Below are 16,182 nucleotides of genomic sequence, written 5' to 3' on the forward strand. Positions count from 1 at the left end.
GACTATGGCCCCATGTTGAAACGCTTACTTTTCCCCTGCAAAGACACGAAAGCCAGGTCATTCAGTACTTGCCCTATTTGAACAGTGATACCCCAGATAGATATGCCATGTAGCCCATTTGTATAATGAAAGACTTTGGCTCCATGGCAATTGAACTGTATTTCTTTGTCTGTGATAATTACATCAACCATTGTGTAAGATAATTGTATCAACCATTGTGTAAGGTAATTGTACCAACCATTGTGTAAGATAACTGTATCAACCATTGTGTAAGATAATTGCATCCCAGGCAGAGGGGATGATTTTGTGTGGGAGTGTCTCAGAGTATTGTATGTGTTTATTGGTTGTTTTACAAAACCCTGTGGGTGGTACTAATGTGTAAAAAACAGAATTTATGCTTGCCTGATAAATTTCTTTCTCTTGTGATGTACCGAGTCCACGGATTCATCCATACTTGTGGGATATTCTCCTTCCCTACAGGAAGTGGCAAAGAGAGCACCCACAGCAGAGCTGTCTATATAGCTCCTCCCTTAGCTCCGCCCCCTCCCCAGTCATTCGACCGAAGGCTAGGAAGAAAAAGGAGAAGCTATAGGGTGCAGAGGTGACTGAAGTTTTTCAAATAAAAATATACTACCTGTCTTAAGCAGACAGGGCGGGCCGTGGACTCGATACATCACAAGAGAAAGAAATTTATCAGGTAAGCATAAATTCTGTTTTCTCTTGTAAGATGTATCAAGTCCACGGATTCATCCATACTTGTGGGATACCAATAACAAAGCTTTAGGACACGGATGAAGGGAGGGACAAGACAGGTACCTTAAACGGAAGGCACCACTGCTTGTAGAACCTTTCTCCCAAAAATAGCCTCCGAAGAAGCAAAAGTATCGAATTTGTAAAATTTGGAAAAAGTATGAAGCGAAGACCAAGTTGCCACCTTACAAATCTGTTCAACAGAAGCCTCATTTGTAAAAGCCCATGTGGAAGCCACTGCTCTAGTAGAATGAGCAGTAATTCTTTCAGGAGGCTGCTGGCTAGCAGTCTCATAAGCCAAATGGATGATGCTTTTCAACCAAAAGGAAAGAGAGGTAGCCGTAGCCTTTTGACCTCTCTGTTTACCGGAATAAACAACAAACAATGAAGATGTTTGACGGAAATCTTTGGTTGCTTGCAAGTAGAATTTTAAAGCACGAACCACATCAAGATTGTGCAACAGATGTTCCTTCTTTGAAGAAGGATTAGGACACAGTGAAGGAACAATAATTTCCTGATTGATATTCCTATTAGAAACCACCTTAGGAAGGAATCCAGGTTTGGTACGTAAAACCACCTTATCTGCATGGAAAACAAGATAAGGTGAGTCACACTGTAAAGCCGATAACTCAGAAACTCTTTGAGCCGAAGAGATAGCTACTAAAAACAGAACTTTCCAAGATAGAAGATTAATATCTATGGAATGCATAGGTTCAAACGAAACCCCTTGAAGAACTTTAAGAACTAAGTTTAAGCTCCATGGTGGAGCAACAGGTTTGAATACAGGCTTGATTCTGACTTAAGCCTGACTAAACGCTTAAACGTCGAACATCTGCCAGACGCTTGTGTAAAAGAATAGACAATGCAGAAATCTGCCCTTTTAAGGAACTAGCTGATAATCCCTTCTCCAAACCTTCTTGGAGAAAGGACAATATTCTAGGAATCCTAATCTTACTCCATGAGTATCCCTTGGATTCACACCAATACAAATATTTGCGCCAAATCTTATGATAGATCTTCCTGGTGACAGGCTTTCTAGCTTGAATCAGGGTATCAATGACCGACTCAGAGAAACCACGCTTTGATAGAATCAGGCTTTCAATTTCCAAGCAGTCAGACGCAGAGAAATTAGATTTGGATGCGTGTATGGACCTTGGATTAGAAGGTCCTGCCTCATTGGCAGAGTCCACGGTGGAACAGATGACATGTCCACTAGGTCTGCATACCAAGTCCTGCGTGGCCACGCAGGTGCTATCAGAAGTACCGAAGCTCTCTCCTGCTTGATTCTGGCAACCAGACGTGGGAGGAGAGGAAACAGTGGAAATACATAAGCCAGATTGAAGGACCAGGGTACTGCTAGAGCATCTATCAGTACCGCCTGGGGATCCTGGGACCTGGACCCGTAACAAGGAAGTTTGGCATTCTGACGGGATGCCATCAGATCCAATTCTGGTGTGCTCCATAGCTGGGTCAGCTGGGCAAATACCTCCGGATGGAGTTCCCACTCCCCCGGATGAAAAGTCTGACGACTTAGGAAATCCGCCTCCCAGTTCTCTACCCCTGGGATATGGATTGCTGAGAGATGGCAAGAGTGATCCTCCGCCCATCGGATTATTTTGGTTACCTCCATCATCGCTAGAGAACTCAGTGTTCCTCCTTGATGATTGATATAAGCTACAGTCGTGATGTTGTCCGACTGAAATCTGATGAATTTGGCTGCAGCTAGCTGAGGCCACGCCTGAAGCGCATTGAATATCGCTCTCAGTTCTAGTAAGTTTATCGGGAGGAGAGTTTCTTCCCGAGACCCTAAGCCCTGTGCTTTCAGGGAGTTCCAGACAGCACCCCAGCCTAGCAGGCTGGCATCTGTCGTTACAATGAGCCACTCTGGTCTGTGGAAACACATTCCCTGAGACAGGTGGTCCTGAGACAACCACCAGAGAAGTGAGTCTCTGGTCTCCTGGTCTAGATGCAGTTGAGGAGATAAATCTGCATAATCTCCATTCCACTGTTTGAGCATGCATAGTTGCAGTGGTCTGAGGTGTAGACAGGCAAAAGGAACTATGTCCATTGCCGCTACCATGAGACCAATTACCTCCATACACTGAGCCACTGATGGTCGAGGATTGGAATGAAGAGCTCGGCAAGTGGTTAAGAGTTTTGATTTTCTGACCTCCGTCAGAAATATTTTCATTTCTACCGAATCTATCAGAGTCCCTAGGAAGGAAACTCTTGTGAGAGAGAAGAGAGAACTCTTTTTTATGTTCACCTTCCACCCGTGAGATCTCAGAAAAGCCAACACGATGTCCGTGAGAGACTTGGCTAGCTGGAAAGTCGACGCCTGAATTAAGATGTCGTCTAGATAAGACACCACTGCTATGCCCCGCGGTCTTAGAACCGCCAAAAGGGACCCTAGCATCTTTGTGAAAATTCTGGGAGCCGTGGCCAACCCGAAGGGAAGGGCCACAAACTGGTAATGCCTGTTCAGAAAGGCAAATCTGAGGAATTGATGATGATCTCTGTGAATAGGGATGTGTAGATACTCATCATTTAGGTCCACAGTAGTCATATATTGACCCTCCTGGATCAGAGGTAGAATAGTCTGAATAGTCTCCATCTTGAACGATGGTACTCTGAAGAACTTGTTTAGAATTTTGAGTAAAACCCTAGCCCTTGTTCCGCTTTTGGAACTGGGCGGATCACTCCCATGGTATGTAGGTCTTCTACACAGCGTAAGAATGCCTCTCTCTTTGTCTGGTTTGCAGACAATTGAGAAGTGTGAAACCTCCCCCTTGGGGGAGAGTCTTTGAAGTCCAGAAGATATCCCTGGGACACAATTTCTAAAGCCCAGGAATCGTGGACATCTCTTGCTCAAGCCTGAGTGAAGAGAGAGAGTCTGCCCCCTACTAGATCCGGTCCCGGATCGGTGGCTAGCCCTTCATGCTGTCTTAGAGGCAGCTGCAGGCTTCTTGGCCTGTTTGCCCTTGTTCCAAGCCTGGTTAGGTCTCCAGATTGACTTGGATTGGGCAAAATTCCCCTCTTGCTTTGCAGCAGGGGAAGCTGAAGCAGGACCACCCTTGAAATTCCGAAAGGAACGAAAATTATTCTGTTTGGTCCTCAATTTATTTGTTTTATCCTGAGGGAGAGCATGACCTTTCCCTCCAGTGATGTCTGAAATAATCCCTTTCAGTTCAGGCCCGAATAGGGTCTTTCCTTTCAAAGGGATGTTCAAAAGTTTAGATTTTGATGATACATCAGCAGACCAGGACTTAAGCCACAACGCCCTGCGTGCTAAAATGGCAAAACCTGAATTCTTTGCCGCTAACTTAGCCAGTTGGAAAGCGGCATCTGTAATGAAAGAATTAGCCAACTTAAGAGCCTTAATTCTATCCATAATATCCTCTAATGGAGTCTCCATCTGAAGAGCCTCTTCTAGAGCCTCGAACCAGAAAGCAGCTGCAGTAGTTACAGGAACAATGCACGCAATAGGTTGGAGAAGAAAACCTTGATGAACAAAAATTTTCTTCAGGAGACCCTCTAATTTTTTATCCATAGGATCTTTGAAAGCACAACTGTCTTCGATAGGTATAGTTGTACGCTTAGCAAGAGTAGAAATAGCTCCCTCCACCTTAGGAACCGTCTGCCACGAGTCCCGTATGGTGTCAGATATGGGAAACATTTTCTTAAAAACAGGAGGGGGAGCAAACAGAATACCTGGTTTATCCCACTCCTTAGTAACAATATTCACAATCCTCTTAGGGACTGGAAAAACATCAGTGTAAACAGGAACCTCTAAGTATTTGTCCATTTTACACAATTTCTCTGGAACCACTATAGGGTCACAATCATCTAGAGTCGCTAATACCTCCCTGAGCAATAATCGGAGGTGTTCAAGCTTAAATTTAAAGGCCGTCATGTCAGAATCTGTCTGAGGGAGCGTCTTTCCTGAATCAGAAATTTCTCCCTCAGATAACAAATCCCTTACCCCTACTTCAGAACATTGTGAGGGTATATCAGATACGGCTAATAAAGCGTCAGACTTCTCAGCTTTACTTAACCAAGAGCTGTCACACTTTCCTTGTAAACCAGGCAGTTTAGAAAAAACCTCTGTGAGGGTTTTATTCATAACTGTGGCCATGTCTTGTAAAGTAAATGAATTTGACGCATTAGAGGTACTTGGCGTCACTTGTGCGGGCGTTACTGATTGTGACACTTGGGGAAAACTGGATGTCAAAAACTCATTTCCTTCTGTCTGAGAATCATCTATTGCTATATTTTTCTTTGCTAAAATATGCTCTTTATAATTTATATACATATCAGTGCAAGTGGGACACATTCTAAGAGGGGGTTCCACAATGGCTTCTAAACACATTAAACAAGGATTTTCCTTAGTGTCAGACATGTTAAACAGGCTAGTAATGAAACAAAGAAGCTTGGAAAACACTTTATTCAAAGTAAATAATACTTAGAACAAAAACGGTACTGTGTCTTTAAGAGAAAAAAAGCTGCACAAACTCTGCAAAACAGTGTAAAAAAGCAGTAAACTCAACGAAATTTTTACAGTAGCATCATAAAGCCTTAGTAACTTTGCACAGCTATGCAAATAAACAATTAACCCCTTAATGTAAAAGCCGGATTGACAAAACGTCAAAATCCGGTAAAAAAACGTTCAGCACCTTGCCACAGCTCTGCTGTGGCGCCTACCTGCCCTTTATGAACGATTTGTGGGGAACAAACCTTCTTTACAGCCCTCAAACACAGCAGGACCCTCTGGAGAAGCAGTTGGATGTCTATGAGGAAAAGAAACTGCGCAACTGAGGCGCGAAAATAGGCCCCTCCCACCTCACTCGATGTCATGGGGCCTAAAAGAAACACAACAGAGTGTTTCCTAAACTAGCCATGTGGGTTAATAACCCATAAACCAGCCACAAAGACCCCTTAAAGTCCCTCAAAAAAACGTTATTGCGATAATAATAAAAACGTTTTTTCTTATCAGTGTCACCAGTAACTAATGAGCCCTTGTGCAAGCTGGGATTCTTAATAAGTCTCTGAATACAGCTTACCCTTCCCTCATGGGGATATTATCAGCCTTTTCTAGAATTAACACAGTCTGTCTAGAAAAAATTAGACTGAACATACCTCAAAGCAGTTTAGCCTGCAAACTGTTCCCCCAACTGAAGTTTTCCTGTACTCTTCAGTCCTTGTGAGAACAGCAGTGGATTTTAGTTACAAAGTGCTAAAATCATCATCCTCCCTGCAGAAATCGTCATCTTTTTTCTGCCAGAGAGTAAATAGTACACACCGGTACCATTTAAAATAACAAACTTTTGCTTGAGAAATAAAAAACTAACATTTTTGTCACCACACTCACCATGGAGCTTTGACTCATGCTTGGGGGGGCGGGAGAGGGGAAATTTACTGTATGCTGCCTGTGCCTCTGCCCTTTTATGCCAGGGTTATACCGTTACAATTGGTGGCAAGCGACGGGATCGTTCCCAAACCAGAAGGACAGCTACAGGAGACACCATTCCGTGGATTTACAAGTTGGGGGCAACGCATGTCCCAGTACAGCGACCCTAAAAGCAACAGAATGGAACCAGCAGTGTTATACGAGGAGGAGGACCTGGATGGCCGGGATGCATTAAGGAAAGGCCTCTGGTACCAGGCCCTGGATAATGTACAATACCAGCAGGGTAAGAGTCTCCCCAGTGAAGAGCAGCAGTTGCAGAAGCAAGTGGCCCTGCGGATGCCCTTCCTGGGAGAGCAGCCCCTGGAGGAATGGGTGAAGGAACTAGAGCACCGGGTATGGCAGGAGTTATGGCTGGAGGATGCCTACCAGGCGCTCTGGTGGTATATGGCACAGTATATACCCTGGACATCTGAGCATGACAAGCCAGAGGAGTTTGATGGTCCTGGCTTGTTATGGGAGTCCTTTGCAGAGCCTGACTTTGGGAGCCCTGCGCAGACCAGACTTCAGGACATTTTCTATGAGAGGGAGGCTAGGCATGACTGGGCTGACCCCCATGAGGTAGAGCCAGACCTGGCTCACTTAGCAGCCCTGGAGTGGGAACTGGAGCAGGACTACCGAGATCTCTTCCACTCCATTGGGAAGGCTCAGCAGGACAGCAAGGTGAAAGACCCAGATCCAGACCCATTCAGCTGGGAAGATATTGTGGAGATTTACTGGGAAGGACCCCAGATGGCCGGTGGAGATGGGACCGAGGTCTCTCCACTGGTCCTGCAGGGAATTGGGAGCACAGACTCCATTCCCCAGCGGCAGGCTGAGTTACAGGGGGCAGAGACAGTTGGTCCTGTCCCCCAGCAGCAGAGGAATATGCAGGGAATTGGGAGCCCAGACTCCATTCCCTAGTGGCAGGCTGAGTTACAGGGGGCAGAGACAGTTGGTCCTATCCCCCAGCAGCAGAGTGATATGCAGGGAATTGGGAGCCCAGACTCCATTCCCCAGCAGCAGGCTGAGTTACAGGGGGCAGAGACAGTTGGTCCTGTCCCCCAGCAGCAGAGGAATATGCAGGGAATTGGGAGCCCACACTCCATTTTTCAGCGGCAGGCTGAGTTACAGGGGGCAGAGACAGTTGGTCCTGTCCCCCATCAGCAGAGTGAGATGCAGGGGATTGGGAGCCCAGTGTCCATTCCCCAGCGGCTGGAAGTATGTATGGGAGAGGAGCTTGTTACCCCCTCTCCCCAGCAGCAGCTTAACGCACCAGGGGGAGACAGTAAGCCCCACAACTGTGCAGATGGGACCGTGGTCTCTGCACTTACAGCACAGGGGGTAGGGACAGTCGATCCTGTCCCCCAGCAACAGGGCTGTTTAGCCAAAGGGGAGAGAGACGGTCTCCCCCCACAGCAGCATGGTGCTTTGTCCAAAGGGGAGACGATCGGTCTCCCCCTCCAGCAACCAGGCTCCCACCAGGCTACTTCCGTGGTAGTGCTGGCACCAGGGCAGAGTACAGCTGGTCTCTGCCCACCTCGCAACCCACCAATTCAGCGTACCAGTCCCCCACACAGCCTTAGTGAGGCATCTGGACATGGACAAGTTTCTCCTCTACCCAGGTGTAGTGACCATTTATTGTGGGTAGGCTGTACTGCTGATTGTGTTTTGTGGGTGGGTTGCTGGACTAGCCAGGGCACTGACCGGCAGGAGGTCAGATACTCTGTTAGTCTGTTTGGAAAAGGGGAGAGATGTGACGAGACAAATCTCGCCACTGTGCATTGGAGGAGCCTGGTTGCCCGCCTGCTGTCTTTAGACTATGGCCCCATGTTGAAACGCTTACTTTTCCCCTGCAAAGACACGAAAGTCAGGTCAATCAGTACTTGCCCTATTTGAACAGTGATACCCCAGATTGCTATGCCATGTAGCCCATTTGTATAATGAAAGACTTTGGCTCCATGGCAATTGAACTGTATTTCTCTGTCTGTGATAATTACAGCAACCATTGTGTAAGATAATTGTACCAACCATTGTGTAAGATAATTGTACCAACCATTGTGTAAGATAATTGTACCAACCATTGTGTAAGGTAATTGCATCCCAGGCAGAGGGGATGATTTTGTGTGGGAGTGTCTGAGAGTATTGTATGTGTTTATTGGTTGTTATACAAAACCCTGTGGCTGGTACTAATGTGTAAAAATGTGCATATATGAACAATAAACCCACGGCTCTGGCTGATATCTGTTTGACCCTCACCATGGAGCTTTGACTCATGCTTGGGGGGCGGGAGAGGGGAAATTTACTGTATGCTGCCTTTGCCTCTGCCCTTTTATGCCAGGGTTATACCGTTACAGGTACATAGGGGGAATCTCATTCACTAGGGAAGACTGTACGTTAATGGTACATAGGGGGAATATCAGTAGCTTGGGAATATGGTATATTAATGATACATAGGGGGAATCTCAGTCACTAGGGAAGACGGTGCATTAATGGTACATAGGGGGAATCTCAGTCACTAGAGAAGACGACACATTAATAGTACATAGGGGGAATTTCAGTCACTAGGGAAGACGGTACATTAATGGTACATAAGGAGAATCTCAGTCACTTGGGAAGATGTTACATTAATGGTACATAGGGGGAAGCTCAGTCACTTGGGAAGAGGGTACATTAATGATACATAGGGGGAATCTCACTCACTACGGAAGACGTTACATTAATGGTACATAAGGAGAATCTCAGGTACTTGGGAAGATGTTACGTTAATGGTACATAGGGGGAAGCTCAGTCACTTGGGAAGACAGTAAATTAATGCTACAGAGGGGGAATCTCAGTCACTTGGGAAGACGATACATTAATGTTACATAGGGAGAATCTCAGTCACTAGGGAAGAGGGTACATTTATGGTACATAAGGAGAATCTCAGTCACTTGGGAAGATGGTACATTAATGGTACATAGGGGGAATCTCAGTAACTTGCGAACATGGTATATTAATGATACATAGGGGGAATCTCAGTCACTAGGGAAGACGGTACATTAATGGTACATAGGGAGAATCTCAGTCACTTGGGAATATGGTATATTAATGATACATAGGGGGAATCTCAGTCACTAGGGAAGACGGTACATTAATGGTACATAGGGGGAATCTCAGTCACTTGGGAAGAGGGTACATTAATGGTACATAAGGAGAATCTCAGTCACTAGGGAAGACGGCACATTAATAGTACATAGGGGGAATCTCAGTCACTAGGGAAGATGGTACATTAATGGTACATAAGGAGAATCTCAGTCACTTGGAAGATGTTACATTAATGGTACATAGGGGGAATCTCAGTAACTTGGGAAGACGGTAAATTAATGGTACAGAGGGGGAATCTCAGTCACTTGCGAAGACGATACATTAATGTTACATATGGGGAAGCTCAGTCACTTGGGAAGAGGGTACATTAATGTTACATAGGGAGAATCTCAGTCACTAGGGAAGAGGGTACATTAATGGTACATAGGGAGAATCTCAGTCACTTGGGAAGACGGTACATTAATGTTACATAGGGGAAATCTCAGTCACTTGGGAAGAGGGTACATTAATGGTACATAGGGGGACTCTCAGACACTTGGGAAGACGGTACATTAATGGTACATAGGGGGAATCTCAGTCACTTGGGAAGATGTTACATTAATGGTACATAAGGAGAATCTCAGTCACTTGGGAAGATGTTACATTAATGGTACATAGGGGGAATCTCAGTAACTTGGGAAGACGGTAAATTAATGGTACATAGGGGGAATCTCAGTCACTTGCGAAGACGATACATTAATGTTACATAGGGGGAAGCTCAGTCACTTGGGAAGAGGGTACATTAATGTTACATAGGGAGAATCTCAGTCACTAGGGAAGATTATACATTAATGTTACATAGGGAGAATCTCAGTCACTTGGGAAGACAGTACATTAATGGTACATAGGGGGAATCTCAGTCACTTGGGAAGAGGGTACATTAATGGTACATAGGGGGAATCTCAGTCACTTGGGAAGATGGTACATTAATGGTACATAGGGAGAATCTCAGTCACTTGGGAAGATGGTACATTAATGGTACATAGGGGGACTCTCAGACACTTGGGAAGACGGTACATTAATGGTACATAGGGGGATTCTCAGTCACTTGGGAAGATGGTACATTAATGGTACATAGGGAGAATCTCAGTCACTTGGGAAGAGGGTACATTAATGGTACATAGGGGGAATCAGTCACTTGGGAAGAGGGTACATTAATGGTACATAGGGGGAATCTCAGTCACTTGGGAAGAGGGTACATTAATGGTACATAGGGGGACTATCAGTCACTTGGGAAGAGGGTACATTAATGGTACATAGGGGGAATCAGTCACTTGGGAAGAGGGTACATTAATGGTACATAGGGGGAATCTCAGTCACTTGGGAAGAGGGTACATTAATGGTACATAGGGGGACTCTCAGACACTTGGGAAGAGGGTACATTAATGATACATAGGGGGATTCTCAGTCACTTGGGAAGACGGTACATTAATGTTACATTGGTGGGATTCTCAGTTACTTGGGAAGACGGTACATTAATGTTACATAGGGGGAATCTCAGTCACTTGGGAAGATGTTACATTAATGGTACATAAGGAGAATCTCAGTCACTTGGGAAGATGTTACATTAATGGTACATAGGGGGAATCTCAGTAACTTGGGAAGACGGTAAATTAATGGTACATAGGGGGAATCTCAGTCACTTGCGAAGACGATACATTAATGTTACATAGGGGGAAGCTCAGTCACTTGGGAAAAGGGTACATTAATGTTACATAGGGAGAATCTCAGTCACTAGGGAAGATTATACATTAATGTTACATAGGGAGAATCTCAGTCACTTGGGAAGACAGTACATTAATGGTACATAGGGGGAATCTCAGTCACTTGGGAAGAGGGTACATTAATGGTACATAGGGGGAATCTCAGTCACTTGGGAAGATGGTACATTAATGGTACATAGGGGGAATCTCAGTCACTTGGGAAGACGGTACATTAATGTTACATAGGGGGAATGTCAGTCACTTGGGAAGATTATACATTAATAGTACATAGGGGGAATCTCATTCACTTGGGAAGACGGTACATTAATGTTACATAGGGGAAATCTCAGTCACTTGGGAAGACGGTACATTAATGGTACATAGGGGGAATCTCAGTCACTTGGGAAGAGGGTACATTAATGGTACATAGGGGGACTATCAGTCACTTGGGAAGAGGGTACATTAATGGTACATAGGGGGAATCAGTCACTTGGGAAGAGGGTACATTAATGGTACATAGGGGGAATCTCAGTCACTTGGGAAGAGGGTACATTAATGGTACATAGGGGGACTCTCAGACACTTGGGAAGAGGGTACATTAATGATACATAGGGGGAGTTTCAGTCACTTGGGAAGACGGTACATTAATGTTACATAGGGGGATTCTCAGTCACTTGGGAAGACGGTACATTAATGTTACATAGGGGGATTCTCAGTCACTTGGGAAGACGGTACATTAATGGTACATAGGGGGAATCACAGTCACTTGGGAAGATGGTACATTAATGTTACATAGGGGGAATCTGTTACTTGGGAAGATGGTACATTAATGGTACATAGGGGGAATCTCAGTCACTTGGGAAGATGGTACATTAATGTTACATAGGGGGAATCTGTTACTTGGGAAGATGGTACATTAATGGTACATAGGGGGAATCTCAGTCACTTGGGAAGATGGTACATTAATGTTACATAGGGGGAATCTGTTACTTGGGAAGATGGTACATTAATGGTACATAGGGGGAATCTCAGTCACTTGGGAAGACGGTACATTAATGTTACATATGGGGAATCACAGTCACTTGGGAAGATGGTACATTAATGGTACATAGGGGGAATCTGTTACTTGGGAAGATGGTACATTTTGGATATTAAATATATCAGAGTTATTCCCACCATGTAACCTGTGTTTTACCCTCAGTTTTCACACCGTACTGTGTATTTTCACTAGAGTGATATTTAAAATTAATACTAAACAAAAGAAGATTAAATAATACAGAAAATAAGGGATCTTGAGTACAAGCAAATAATCAGGGATCAATTCAGACTCAAATGTTCTCATTCATACAACACAACTGAGACAAGTGGAGGGTGCCTGGTAGATAGAAAGAGTTAATGGCATTAAAAAGAAAAGACAAAAGAAACACCTTTTATGCACACATTTGTAAATCTAAATAGCAGTGCAAACAGTACAGGTAGATAATACCCAAAAAAGAGAAAATAAATAAATAAAACTTAACCTTTAATTAACCCAGATTTAAAAAACTGTGTATACACATACCCTCATAAAAGAAAATATATATATATCAATAAAAAGATGCACCCAGGAGGTAAATCATCATAGAACAGGCTAACAATCACCCTAGTCTGTGGCTAAAGGGACACTCAATCAAAATTAAACTTTCATTATTCAGATACAGCAGCTATTTTAAACAACTTTCCAATTTACTCCCATTAACAAAATGTGCAGTCTTTTTATATTTACACTTTTTGAGTCACCAGTTCCTACTGAGCATGTGCAAGAATAAGTGTGTATGCATTTGTGAATGGCTGATGGCTGTCACATGGTACAGAGGGAGTTGAAAAACACAGCTTTTAAAATTGTCAGAAAAAAACCTACTACTCATTTTAAGTTTAGACTAATTACTATTGCATTGTCTTGTTATCTTGCATTTGTTGATTATGCAAATCTACTGTGTTGCCTGTGACAGCATCCTGAGAGTGCTATTCAGCACCTAGGGCTGAGCATGTTGCAGGTTCATAAGATGTGTACCCAGTACAGTCTGAGGGGTCAATTTATTATTGGCCGAATAGGACCAATTCACCCTGTTTTCGTTTTAGGCTCGCCGGAAACAGGAGTTAAGAAGCAGTGGTCTATAGACCGCTGCTCCTTCACTCATACGCCACCTCTGAGGCTGTGTACAGCAATCTGCCCGATCCTATACGATCGGGCCGATTGACACCCCCTGCTAGTGGCCGATTGGCCGTGAATCTGCAGGGGGCGGTATTACACAAGCAGTTCACTAGAACTGCTTGTGTAATACTGAATACATACAGTGTATGCTGTCCACATTCATCGATGTCTGACGGACATGATACGATACAGCGTATCATGTCCGCCAAACTATAATAAATTGACCCCTGAGAGTGCAGTCCCCTTCCCTGTTTTGTATATGTCTAAGGTGATTACATAAGCCTGTGAACCCTTCACTTGTTCCCAGTTTGTTGGATTGAGAGCTTGCATTGTTTGGCTGGTTTAGAGACCCAGGTTTTGGAAGGGACCTTGATGTGGTACCTGGGCTTGTCCCATTTGGCCAGATGTGGTAACTAATCCTTCCATTTTTGCTTTAAATCTTAGCTGAGAGCTTGTAAGTGAGTGCTGGACTTTCTCTGTGTGTTGTATTAATTTGTTTTTTATTGTCCCTGTGAGCCTTGCAACCAGACTTGTCTGGGGTTAACTTCTTGTGACTCTGGAGACAACACAGCTTCCTTGGAGTGTTATTGAATACCCAGGGCTGAGCATGTTGCAGGGTCATTGGATGTGTACCTAGTCTTCGAGTGCATTCCCATTCCGTGTTTTGTGTATGTACAACTGGGTGAATTAAAGGTTAAATTTCATTTTTTCACTCCTTTGGTCTCATCTACCTGTAATATTTGCACTGCTCTTTAGTTTGTACCTTAAAGGTGTTTGTCTTTTCTTTTTGATACCATAGACATAAGAAGTGACAGGAACGTGCTGCTTACACAGTTATATGTCACATTCCTACCCCAGAGAGGGGCAGACATAAAGGTATCTGCTTCCACTACCGGTTATAAGGAATCAGAAATAATTATAGTCTAGTAAAACAAATCATATGAGAGCTGTTAGGAGACTTTCTCCTTTATCATTTTAGGGACCATTGAGACATTATTAAAGATTATTATCCAGAGAAGTGAAATAAACATCTTCAGGAGGGGAAGAGTAATTAGACAAATTATTAGCAGAGCAAGGTTAAAGGAACAGTCAATCCCAAATACATTTTCATGATTCAGATAGAGGCCTATGGGGCCTATTTATCAAATGTCTTGCGGACCTGATCTGACAGTGCGGATCAGGTCCGCAAGACATCGCTGAGTGCGGCGAGCAATACGCTCTCCATATTCAGCATTGCACCAGCAGCTCACAAGAGCCACCCCCTGCAGACTCGCAGGGAGGTGTCAATCAACCCAATCGTACTCGATCGGGTTGTATTGTGGTGATTCCTGTCCGCCTCTTTAGAGCAGGCGGACAGGGTTACGGAGCCGCGGTCTTTAGAACGCTGCTTCATAACTGCTGTTTCTGGCGAGTCTGTAGGCTCGCCAGAAACACGGGGCCTCATTCTCTATACGGAGCTTGATAAATGGGCCTCAGAGAATGAAATTTTAGACAACTTTCCAATTTACTTTTATCACCAATTTTGCTTTGTTCTCTTAGTATTCTAAGTTGAAAGCTAAACCTAGGAGGATCATATACTAATGTCTTAGACTTTGAAGACTGCCTCTTATCTGAATGCATTTTGACAGTTTTTCACAATTAAAGGGCATTAGTTCATGTGTGCAATATACATAACATTGAGCTCACGCACGTGAAGTTACCGAGGAGTAAGCACTGATTTGCTAAAATGGATGTCTGTCAAAAGAACTGAGATAAGGGGCAGTCTGCAGAGGGTTAGAGGTAAAACGTATATTATTATAACTGTGTTAGTTGTGCAAAACTAGGGAATGGGGAATAAAGGGATTGTCTATCTATTACACAACAACATATCTGGTGTTGACTGTCCCTTTAACAGATGTGCAAAGACGCGTCCCCTTATCTGATCAGGCAGATTATATTATACAGAACTAGCAGCACAGCCAATGAGCAAGAGAGTGACATCACACGAACAGATCTATAATATCCTTGTGATGTCATACGTTTCAATAAACTTCACTCCAGCATTTCTAGTTACCCAGATCCTATGTTATTATGTAGCTGATTCACTAAAGCTCCCTATTAACTTCACCGACCTCACCAACACCTCCAGCTTCTCCAGTTCCTATGTTATTATGTAGCTGATTCACTAAAGCTCCCTATTAACTTCACCGACCTCACCAACACCTCCAGCTTCTCCAGGTCCTATGTTATTATGTAGCTGATTCACTAAAGCTCCCTATTAACTACACCAACCTCACCAACACCTCCAGCTTCTCCAGATCCTATGTTATTATGTAGCTGATTCACTAAAGCTCCCTATTAACTTCACTGACCTCACCAACACCTCCAGCTTCTCTAGGTCCTATGTTATTATGTAGCTGATTCACTAAAGCTCCCTATTAACCTCACCAACTCCTCCAGCTTCTCCAGGTCCTATCTTATTATGTAGCTGATTCACTAAAGCTCCCTATTAACTTCACCGACCTCACCAACACCTCCAGCTTCTCCAGTTCCTATGTTATTATGTAGCTGATTCACTAAAGCTCCCTATTAACTTCACCGACCTCACCAACTCCTCCAGCTTCTCCAGATCCTATGTTATTATGTAGCTGATTCACTAAAGCTCCCTATTAACTACACCAACCTCACCAACACCTCCAGCTTCTCCAGATCCTATGTTATTATGTAGCTGATTCACTAAAGCTCCCTATTAACTAGACCAACCTCACCAACTCCTCCAGCTTCTCCAGATCCTATGTTATTATGTAGCTGATTCACTAAAGCTCCCTATTAACTTCACCAACCTCACCAACACCTCCAGCTTCTCCAGGTCCTATGTTATTATGTAGCTGATTCACTAAAGCTCCCTATTAACTAGACCAACCTCACCAACTCCTCCAGCTTCTCCAGATCCTATGTTATTATGTAGCTGATTCACTAAAGCTCCC

The sequence above is a fragment of the Bombina bombina genome, chromosome 11, assembly GCF_027579735.1.
Source record: "Bombina bombina isolate aBomBom1 chromosome 11, aBomBom1.pri, whole genome shotgun sequence".
Classification (NCBI taxonomy): domain Eukaryota; kingdom Metazoa; phylum Chordata; class Amphibia; order Anura; family Bombinatoridae; genus Bombina; species Bombina bombina.